Below are 12,032 nucleotides of genomic sequence, written 5' to 3'. Positions count from 1 at the left end.
GTGGAGAAAAAGAAAGCCTCATAATGTCCGTTAGTAAATGGGTCCAACCAGTATTGAAAGCTTTATGGAAGGTCCTCATAGCAAGGTTTTACTTGACCACAAGTAATGTAGCCAGAAGACCTCAGAGGTGTTATTGTAGTCCTTTCCCTGTGGAAAGCAAAGTTTAAAATAATTTTCAAAAGCTTTTATTTCCCTCCCAATTTAATTTGACCCCACAACTACCATGAGCTTTTATTTAGAGTATTTGTTGTGTAGGGGATTTAAACAAAAGCTGTCTGTTGAAATTAAAAGTATAGAAGTTCAGCTTTTTGAATACACAAGACCACTCTGTTTAACAGATGGCTCAGCAGTTGTAAGAAAATTATTCACAGCCCAAAAGCAGCACAAATAATCACTTTAAAACGCTGTTCTCAACTGATATATTTTTAAAAATGAAAGTGATTTAATACTGTCTTCTTCTTTTACCATGCCTTTGAATGCATGTATGATACATTTCTGAATTTGAGAATAGATTAACCTTGCCTCTCTGTGGACACTGATTCATGTCATTCATATTTTTTATGAGTTATGAGTCGGTAGCAAAGTTGATTGTTTCTCAAACAATGCTGAACTTGGTATTAAGACACCAAATATGAAGGTGGAAATTAGTCTGGAGAAGTACCTATTGTCTTCCTGACTTCTGTTGCCCATTTTATGTATCTGTCAAGCAGTAAAGGAGAAGGGAGGGAATCATCATTTCTTCCAAAGACCGGTGGCAAAATTATCTTCGATGAAGGACACAGTATATCTTATCTTTCAGTTGTACTAGGGACTTAAATTGGATAGGGTTTCAGAAAGATTTACTTGTACACGTTTCCCCTACTATCTGAATGTAGAAGGCTCCCATTTAGTATGACTGTAGATTATTTGGGGGGAAATAAGGGATCATATTACTATTGATTTATATGTGGAAAATTTTGAACATTCCCAGCCATCCCTTCCCTAATAACCTACTGAATCATACCAAATAGGAATATTCTGCACTCAGATATTCAGATAGAGGGTGAAATCTGTAATACCATTAAACAAAACGACTCGTTTCCCTGTTTGTATTAAAGGGAGAGAAACTGTTCCATTTACTTTCACTTTTCAATCCTAATGTTATTGGACAATCTTGCTTTTCCTTATGTCTGTACAACCTCATGTGTTTCTATGTGGAGTTACCTGTTTTGAGCAGTGATGGCCCAAGGCTATATGTGACCTAGAAGTGGATTTCTTTCAATTTCTTATACTTCAGTAACTTTTTGATTTCTTAAGAAATTCTTGTTCTGGGAAGAATTGTCAGTGGCCAAGAAACAGAATTTTTCTGCATGTGAAACAAATCAATATGGGAATAGATTCAATAATAGTTTTCTCTGTCCAAATCAAATATCTGTCTTTTTAATTTACATCTTTCAAAATCCATGCTTCTTGTCATTTTGACCTGAGTGGATAGACTCAATCATAAACCCAGCACGTGCAGCATATTTATATGGCATCAGGTAGAATGATAAACACAGGCTCATAGGATTAGGATGTATATTGAAAGATTTTGTTCAAACTGTTGTGAATGACATGTTGGCATTATCTCAGACTTGGAAAAGGAATGCAGATACTCAGTAAATTATTTTAGTAAGTTATTCTAAGCTTCTAAGTCCTCAACATTCCTTCCTATTAAAGGGATATTCGTCAATTTGGAGAATTCCCTTCTGACATCATTTTCTTTTTTAGTGGAGGTATCCAAAAGAACTTAGCAGTATGTCTACAGATAGTTGCTAAAGAAAATATAGACCAGTGATAAAAATCAGTTCTCTTTGTAACCTAACGATAGCTTTAATCTATTTGAATTTATGCTTTGTTTTAAGTACAGACAGTTGGCTCCATTGAAACATTACTAGTTCAGTGGATGGTAAGGATTTGCTCTGTTCACAGGGATTTAACTATATTTTGTTTCCAGGCCAAAGACTTTACCTTTTATCTCAATCAACCCCATTAAGATGTGTATTTTCAGGGTGATCTGGGAGAGAGTGTGGATGGATCAGCAAACTGCTCCTTTTTACTCCAAAAACATCTTTAGTGCTGATTGATTCAGTTGTAGTCTCCAAAAATAAAGCACATTTCAATTGTTGCAGTAGATGAGGGATATTACTACACACACACACACACACACACACACACACACACTGAGTCCCCTATATTTACATTATATTTGATAACAATAATAAATACCAAAAAACCCCTTTTCTTTTGGCTATGTAAAGAAAATGAAGTCACTTTCTGCCTGATGTTTTTCAAACATTTCCAAAGGTAGACACTCATGCTAATTCCCGTGATGACTTAGCAATTTCTATTTGTGTCAGCAGTATACCTCAGCAAAATGAAGACATATTTTTCTGCCAAATCAATGTCAGACATTGTGTTTTATATCTTCTCCATACTGGCACTTTGGGAGAGGAGTTTTAATGTCTATCAATCACTAACAGCAGTCACCAGATCAGATTGATTCTGATAGTTAAAACTACCTTACCACTTGCAGGTTTCTGAACATTATGCTGTTTTCCAAAGTGTCTGCCAGTTCGCTATTTTCTCACCTCTATTCGCAGCTAAGATGCTACAGTAACCTATTGATTTTCTTAGAGGCCATGTTCATTTGTTAGGATATTTTCTGTGTTTTCATTAGTTGGTGCATTGGTTGTCAATCATAAATCACTCCACAGGTAAAGAAGTAGATTTCTAGCTACTCTTGCAAGAACGGTAAGCTTACATAATTTCATTCTGATTCCATTAAAGGGGCAAAGCTCCATAGTTTTTTGCCTGTGTTCTCATTTTTTTAATTCAAAAAAATTAAAATCTTTATACATATAGTAGAAAAATCCTTACCCACTGATTTTAAGGCTGCAATATTTGTCATGCTTTGGTTGCTAAGTAGATGAATGCCATTAAGCAGGAGAGTCACATAGCTTCCAAAAGCCTCAGTTTTGTCCTTTCAAATATAGCACACCCATGAAACTTCCCTGAAATAGCAATATATTAAATAAAAGGCAACATTGTTAGCATTACTTTGAAAATCCTCTGCGTGATTTGTGCACTTCGCCTCTTTTAGTAAATCTTCCTTACATCTTTCCCTTCTATTTTTCTTACCCTATTATGAAGACATTGATAATGAGATATAATGTAATGAATTATTTTAATTCTTCTTCCGCAGAAGTTATAATTTCATAAACTTTGCATTTTGGAGAGAGTTTATTATTATTCTTAGATTTGAAACAGATATTCTCTGAGCATTACAAAGCCACGCCTCTCTAATCAAATACATTTTATGAAATTAAGCAAAAGGTGGGTTGTATTCTTTTCTATAGAAGGAAATAATTTTTTTTTTTGAAAAGTACAAGTGTTTTTCTTCTGCTCTTCCTTTTTGACTCAGACTCAGACTGGCAAGTACTTGAGGCACATGGTATTCCAAACTGTTTGAGCTCTAATGTCTTGTCCTATGATCTCTAATGGAAAATTCTCAGGTAGTGTCAATGATAGGAGACTTCTGGGAGGTAAGCAGTCATGTTATATTTTTCAATTGGTGGAGTTGGGGCTCCAATTCATTAAATTTTTTGCATATGTGATGTGTTGACTATCTCAGATAATTCTTTTTTTTTTCTTATTTTGAAAAGACAGGTTTACTAGGAAAGGGAGGAAAAAAACAGAGAGGCACCTGCATAGACAGATGGACAGGACAGCTGCCACTGTCTCTAATAATTCTAATCAATGATATCAACCAATTTCTACTCAGGTAGTTCAAGATTTGTTGAGTCTATTGGTCAAGAAATTCTTAGATTGAAGCTGTCACTCCTTCAGTCATTTTTTAGATTGAAATTGAAATAAGGTACTTGGCAGTCATAAGTGGCATAGCCAGAGAGGTCTAAGGTTCGCTAGTGTGCTATTCTGCGTATGATTTTTGCTTTCCTGTTTGTTTCTCTTTGGGAGCAAATATCCTGATTACACTTGTCAGCTTGGATCCAAGCTAGTGAAGATATCTTTTACTTAGGATTACTTTTCTGGAAAGGGGCAAATATCTACTCATACTACTTCAGAAATAAAAATGTTTATTATAACTACACTACAGGAAATGTCATGAACATTCTTTTGGCTTATCAGCTCAGAAATAAGTTATCTTTAGTTCTGCTTTATTTCCTCATTCCTTACATCTCATTTTGAGAGCAAATAACATTGAGTTAAGTCTGACATATCTTACCATATCTAGTACTATAGCTGTAATTCAAACCATTATCGTTTTTCACCTTTGAGTACCATATTGGTTGTGGGTTTGTCCTATAGGGCCTTTATTATGGTGATATAATTTTCTTTCATTCTCAGTTATTATTTTCTTATAAATTGGTGTTGAATCTTGTCAAATGCCTTTTCAGTGTCTATTGAAGTGACCAGTTAATTATAATTCTTACTAATGATATGCTAAATGACATCTATTGATCTGTATGTTGAACCAAGCTAGCAACCCTGGATTGAACTCCAGGTGGTCATGATGGAATACTCTCTTAATATATTGTTGAGTTTGATTTTACAAGATTTTGAAAGTTTTTGCATCTACATTCATCAGAGATAATGGTTTATAACTTTCTTTTTGGGTGTGCTGTTCTTGTTTGGTTTTGGGATCAAGGTAATGTTAACCTTGTAAACTGTGTTTTGGAAATTTCCTCCCACTTCAAATTGTTAAAGAATTTGAGACAGGACAGGTATTAAATTTTCTTTTAGAGCTTGGTAGAATTTAGTTGTAAAACTATCTGGTCTTGGGTTTTTGTTCTCAGATGGACTTTTGATTACGATTTTGTTTCCCGTGCTTGTGATCAATTGATCTATTCATGCGATTTTGCCCTGATTCAGACTTGAAAGGTTATATTATTCTGAAAATTTGTCTAGGTTGTTCAATTTGCTTGCATATAGATATTAACAGTACACTTACGATCCTTTTCATTTCTGTGATAGCTGTTGTAATTTTGCATCTTCAACTCCTGATTTTCTCCATTTATCTTCTATTTTTAGTGAACATAGTTAAGTGCTTATTTTGTTTTATTCTTTAAAAAAACTAACTCTTTTTATTGAAATTTTAAATCATATTTTTAGATTTTAATTAATTTACTTGTGCTATAATTTTGTTGTTAACTTCTTCTAATGATTGTTCATTTAATTTGTTCTTCATTTTCCAGTTCGTTTATCTGTTATATCAAACTATTTGAGATTTTTCTTCTTTATTGATGGTGTTTGTATTGCTATGTTCTTCCTTACTAGTACCTCTTTTAGTCCATCCCATAGGACCTGGTAGCTTGTGGCTTATTTTCATTCATTTTTGTATCTCCTTTGAGGACCCAAATGCCCCCAAAATAGATGACTGGATCCAGAAGATGTGAAATATATGCACGATGGAATATTACTTAGCAATAAAAAAGAGATAAACTCATGCTATTTGCGGCAACATGGATGGAGCTGGAAGGGACATGCTTAGTGAAATAAACCAGAAAGAAAAATATTTTTTAAATCACTTCTATTTCCATTATTGTGATTGGTTTATTCAATTTTTGTGTTTCTTCTGTAATTAGTTTTGTTAAACTATATCATTCCACAAATTCATTAATTTCTACAAGGTTATCTAAAAATTTATTGGCATATAATTCTCATCTCTTATGTTACTTTGTATTTCTGTGACATCTGTGGTCACTTTTCTCTATTTCTCATTCTGTTTATTAATGTTTTCTGTCTTATTTAGTAGTCTGTCTAGAGGTTTATCAATTTTGTTTATCTTCTCAAAGAATCAATACTTTCATTTATCTTTTGTATGCTCTTTTTTATTTCTATTTCTACTCTACATTTTACTATTTCTTTCCTTCTACTAACTTTGAGTCTTGTTCATTTTTCTTGTTCAAGTCACTTTAGTTGTAATATTAAGTTGTTTATTTGGAATTTTTCTTATGGACCTGCACTGTAATATCTTTCCTTTGAAGATTACTTTTGCAGAGTCTCTTAAGTTCTGAGAGTTACTATCAGAACCTATTAAACAGATGTTAAGTCTCCATATATTTTACTTTTTCCCAGTTTTTAAATATAATAATGAAGTGTTCATCACTATCTCTTATATTTTTTTAATTCAAACTTAATTTGATGTGATATTAATATAACCATTATTGAATTTTTAAAGACTATGTAGGGTTTAATTTGGGATTGTATGCTAGTCTTTAAGTCTGAGCTTGTGTTTAGTATTATGGTCAGTTTAATGTAAACGGCAGAAGATTCTTTGTTTTGGAATCCAACTATTCACTCTTTACCTTTTAGATGGTGAGTTCAAGCCATTTACATTTCAGATTATTATTGAGACATAAGTGCTGCTTGTGTCTATTTTCAAAAGTTTTAGATAGCTTTTGTGTTTTTTATTTCTTTAGTATCATTATTTTACATTTTGTTCAGGTTTCATTTCCATTGTCTTATGTGTTCATTCTATTGATTTATATTTAAATGTTTTGCTGAGGTTAGAGTATGATGGACTATTTTTGTGGAATGTTCATTGATCTGACCTCAAAGGTAGTCTTACAGGACAAAGTATTCTAGTCTGAAAACCTTGTTTTTTAAGTTGTTTAAATGTCTCCTGACATTCCCTTCACATCAATTTAATTGTAATGTCTCTTGGATTTTGTGAGTCTTGTATTACTTTGTTTGGGGCTCTTTGGGCATCCTGGGTCTGAACGTTTGGTTTGTTTTCTAGATGGAGATGGCTTCTAATTGTTTTCTTTAAATAAAATTTATGTGCCTTTCTCTTTCTCTTTATCTCTGGAACACTGATGGGTATATTATCTGTATTTGGGTTATCTCAGCAAGCTCTTACATGGTTTTCATTTTTATTCCATTTACTTTGTTGCTCTATTTGTATGTTCTCTACTATTATAACATCAAGTTTGCTGACCCTGTACAGTAAATTATTGGTGTGTGTTTAATGTTGAGGTCATCTATCATATTTCTAATGTGATTACATTTTTTAGACCCATCAGTCCTAGCTTCAACAATCTCATATTTTATGTAGCTTTATCTTGCTTTTAATTTTGACTATCCATTGTTTTTGCTTAATTCAGCATCATGATTAAACTGCTATCTTAAGTTCCTATCAGGTAACTTCTGTAGTTCTACTGGATTGAACAGTCTCAGGTTCAAATAATAGTTCTTTCTCTGAGGAAGCATAGATGATCTCATTTGGCACTCCCAACCAGTCAGGCTCCAATGGTTTTACTTTAATAGCCTCAGGTCCAGGCACCCCTGGACCTGGCTCAAGGGATTAAGCTACGAAGCTATCACAGCCACTGCAGCACAAGTTCAATGCCCAGCCAGGGAGCTGACATGCATGGCACAATAGAACTATTTTTCCTGATATTCCCCTCAGCAGTTTATTTCAGTAGATCTGCCTGTTCTGTTCCCCACTCTGTCTCTGGTGAATCTTCTCAACCTCTTGTACCTCTGGCCAGCACCCAGCTCTTATATGCATACATATATAGATCTTTATAAAAATAGCTTCAGGTCCAAGTTGGTAAGCATCACTCTGTACCTTTATTTTTGTAGTTCATAGTAGTACACCCTCTGCCCTGCAAGTCAATTCTTTGCAGCTCTTTCTCCAGTATACTGTCTAGTTGTTAAAGTTCCTGATGCAAAAGTGTGCTCTTGAGTCAGCAACGGCAGAACTCCATAGAGCAGTTGTACCTCTGCCTCACGGGTTACACTTGACCGTGTTGCTCTAAACATAGTTTAATTACAGTTTTTTCCTACACAGGTCCACATTCTGTTTCTCCCGATATATTCAGTGGTTGCTCATTTATCTTCCAGGGGTTGTTTGTTTTGTTGTAATTTCATAGTGAATATGTGAAGAAGCTAAGAATGGTGTCATCATTCTGTTGTTACCTTTTTTGACTCTCCTAGTTTCTGATGCTTCTCATCCTAACTTTAAAGTTAGTGCCAAAATCTAGTGAAAGCTGGAGTTCCACCTTGGTTTTCACAAATTCTCTTCTATGTTTGACATTATGGAAAACATTGTGATAGTGATAACAGTGAATTCATGTGGTGGGTTAAGATTGTCAATTGCCATCGTCATGCCAGATGGTCTTAAGATGATCTAGATTTGTTAAGCTTTGATTTGACTCTAGATTCAGAGACCTAAATTATGGCTTTACCTGTAGAAATTTGATCGAATATATCAGAAAACCGTAAATAGTTTATAAAGAGAATATTTCTTAGATTAAGGTAGAAAAGTGAGTTAAAGAATTAAAAATACAAATATAAGAATATAAATAAAAATGCTCATTTCTGCATTTAAGTTTATAGGAATCAGAAGGGTTTAGGGAATGATAACTGCTCTAGAATGATTTGAAAAGTGTGGTTTTTTTTTTTAAGATTTATTTATTTGTGCATACAGAACTGGGGTACAGGCCAGAGGCTCAGGGGCAGCGAGAGGCTCCACCAGAGGCACAGTCGGGAGCAGAACAGGCAGATCGACGAAGTACACTACTGAGAGGAGCAGCGGGCGGGTCAGGAGAGGTCTGCCACGCCACGTGGTCACCTCCGGGGCAGGCGGGGATCGAATTCATGTGGAAGCGGCTTTAGCTTCTTAGTGCTGTGCTTTAACCTGCTGCACCACCAGGGAGGGCCTGAAAAGTCTGTTTCAATTTTAGTTTCACAATAATAGTAGCAGTAGAAGAATGAAGAAAAATACTTTCCTTTAAGAAAGGTAAGATTCCCTCATATAAAAGTTTTATTTTGTAAAAGAAAAAGATGAGATATAAAATGACAGAATAGAATGAATAGAGAATGAACTCTAATTTCTTTAAAAATCACAGTATTAAATTGGGTATATTTAAATTTTAACTAGGTCAGAAAGCATGACTAGAGTCCAGTGGAATCTAAGAGGGATGCATGAAAATTCTGAGATGACAGCCAGCTACGACTCTCCAATAAGGGTCAGGATTCAGGAGATTATTGAAATATTGAAATATTGCAAATAAAGAATCCAGGCCAGGGGAAAAGAACATTTGACCAACAAAATTTATAATTAAGGAAAGACAGAGTAAGGGATTACAGAAAATTTGATCAGATTTGATGAAAGAAAAGTTAAAATAAGTAAGCAAACTAGTGTAAAATCATTTGTAGGTGAGTATCAAGAAAACACATTATTTTGACTGGGGATTTAGTTATAACCTATGCTGTAGGGGAGCAAGTCTGAGAAATTTAATGAATTAGGACTCAAAAAGAAATATACATCAAAAAAAAAAAAGACATGTTAAGGGAGAGGGAGACAGGACAATGATAGATCAAGTTCAGACCTGAATTAGACATTGATCTAATGGGAGAATATCTCTTGGGTACTATTATCCAACTCTGGAAGGTGAAGGTGAACATGATTTGTCTGAAGAATAGATACTTTTGACAGGCTTAACTTTTATTGATTTCATATGTATCTCACTATGTGAGACCCCACAAGATGAAACCTAGAAGAATATGTTAGCGAATCATTTGATTTCTAAGTCAGGAATCAAATAAAAAACAAAAGGATAGAAAACATCTAAAAGGAAGTATAGTGTAACAATTCTACATGTTAGAGATGAAAGTATATCAACTTAAGGAACCATTTAAACTGAATCTTTTTGAAAGATACATAAAAAGATACAGAAAAAAACAAAACAGAGGAATATTCCAAACCTGAAGGAAAAATTAAAAAGGAAATAACAGACATAAATGCTACTTGTATCTTGGAAGTTTTAAAGGCAGAGGAAAGACATTGTCTTGAGGAGCTCATGAGAGGTTATTAGTTAATACTGGGTTCCTTGGAGGATAAATATTGCAAGTGTAGCATTAGTTGCATATATGCATATGGCAATACTTCAGCAGAAACTAATTCAAGTAGGGATTCTTGGGATTTCTTCTTTAAGAGAAATATTTCACAAGTCTAGTTATTTCCTTACCAGGAGACTATGGGAGAAACAATTGTAGCATCAAACTGAAATCATTGGTTTGGAGAAAATACTGAAGATTATATCATATGTTGTGACTACCATCACTGTAGCATTGGAGTATAAAATACATGATAAGCAAAGCAAAACCAGTATTAAAAATACTGAAATCTACAACTGGAAAAGAGAACTTAACACCTGATAACTTAGACTGTCACCATTTCAAATATGAAAATTTTGCCAGAAGTCACAAATGTTGCAAATGACATTCGCTGACTGAATAAATAATATGCTGAGATGAATGTTCTCCTCCAGATAAACTCAATGAATGATTCCAGAATTAATATTTGTAGGAAATTTCTTCTTATTGGTTTGAGTTTCATTGGTATATTGTACTCTGATAAACTGACATCCTGAGTAGCTGGGTTCCCGAAATTTGTCTGTCACTGTTGATGTAGTCCTAGTTTCTTATATATTCTTTTGTTTTCCTTGATGCTGAGGATGAATGAACAAAGATGTTTTTGAAGTTTCTGTTATGGAGTGTTGCCTGTGTTTTCTTCTATGTATAATATTGTTTTAAGCCTTACATACAATTCTTTTTTTTTTAAAAGATTTACTTATTTATGCATACAGAACTGGGGTACAAGCCAGAGGTGCAGGGGTGGTGACAAGGTTCACCAGTGACAAGTGTGGGTGACAAGGTTCACCAGTGACAAGTGTGGGGAGCAGAACAGGCACAGTGTCGAGGGGAGCAGCAGGCGGCCCAGGAGAGGTCTGCTGCACCAGGTGGGTCACCTCTGGGGCTGGGGATTGAACTTACACTGAGGTGTCTGCGGCTCACTTGCAGTGCTGTGTCTTAACCTGCTGCACCACCAGGTAGGGCCCATACAAGACTTTTATCCACTTGCAGTTGATTTTCATGTGTGATGGAAGATAGTAGTGTGTTACAATTTCATTCCTTGGCACGGGGCAGGTTGATTTTCCCAGCACGGCTAATTGAAGAGGCTCTCCTTGTTCCACTGCATATTCTTTGCTCCTTTTTTTAGATTAATATTCCTAAATGTGTGGATTTCTCTTTAATTTTTAAAAATTGCAAAAATAATTATCCAAGAAAATAAACAAATCTCACATTTTGAGGAGTGTAATAGTGGCGGTCAGAAAGCCTGACTTATTATTTCAGCATTGTTTCTGTGTAATTTCAGTTGTGATTTAATCTTTCTGTACTGATACCAGTTGCTCCATATGGTGTCACTCAAGTCCGATGCTTGTCATCAAAAAACAAAGGAAGGGGAATTTTTTCTCTGCTCCCCAGTTTTCACAAATAAATGAATAAATAGTTCAAGCAGCCAAATAAACAAGGAAAAATAGATTGCAAACCAATATGAATGTTAATTGACCAAGTGCTCAAAAAGTATCCAGAAATATTTGCTAAATGGGCAACAAGTATTAGCAATAGAATTTGCCAATAGATACAGTCTCATAATAAAACTGTGCTTATAAAATATTTTACACTTTGTTGACATGTTAACAGAGAATTTCACACTTCATTGGAAAGTCATTAAGACAATTACCAGGTCATTAGTGTGCACTTTAAATCTCAGCTTTGAAGCCCTAGTCTCTAAAGAATTCTTTTTGACAGACAGTTTAGAGTTTAGCTCTCGGCATATGCTGAGTCAGGATGAAATCTGTTCCTTCTTGTCTACTCACCTAGTAGTTAGTCTTCAGAGACTGTTTAGGAAATATTTCTTGTTCAAGAAATCCAAGGAAATTTATTTGACTATTTATGGCCTTCAGGCTTATTTAACTTTCCTAAACGAAAATCCTCATAATCTAGTACAGAAGGTTTCATACTTAATAGGACTATTGAGTGACTACTTTTGATTTTTAGATTATCAGTTACTAATATATATTTTTAAATTTATTTATGTACACAGGCCAGAGGTACAGGGGCAGTGACAGGGTTCGCCAGTGACAGAGTAGGGAGCAGAACAGGCAGATTAACTGAAATACACTGCTGAGAGGAGCAGC

Source organism: Condylura cristata, unplaced genomic scaffold (assembly GCF_000260355.1).
Source record: "Condylura cristata isolate star-nosed mole 26May11 unplaced genomic scaffold, ConCri1.0 scaffold00019, whole genome shotgun sequence".
NCBI lineage: Eukaryota > Metazoa > Chordata > Mammalia > Eulipotyphla > Talpidae > Condylura > Condylura cristata.
Note: the sequence above shows the minus strand (reverse complement) of the source record.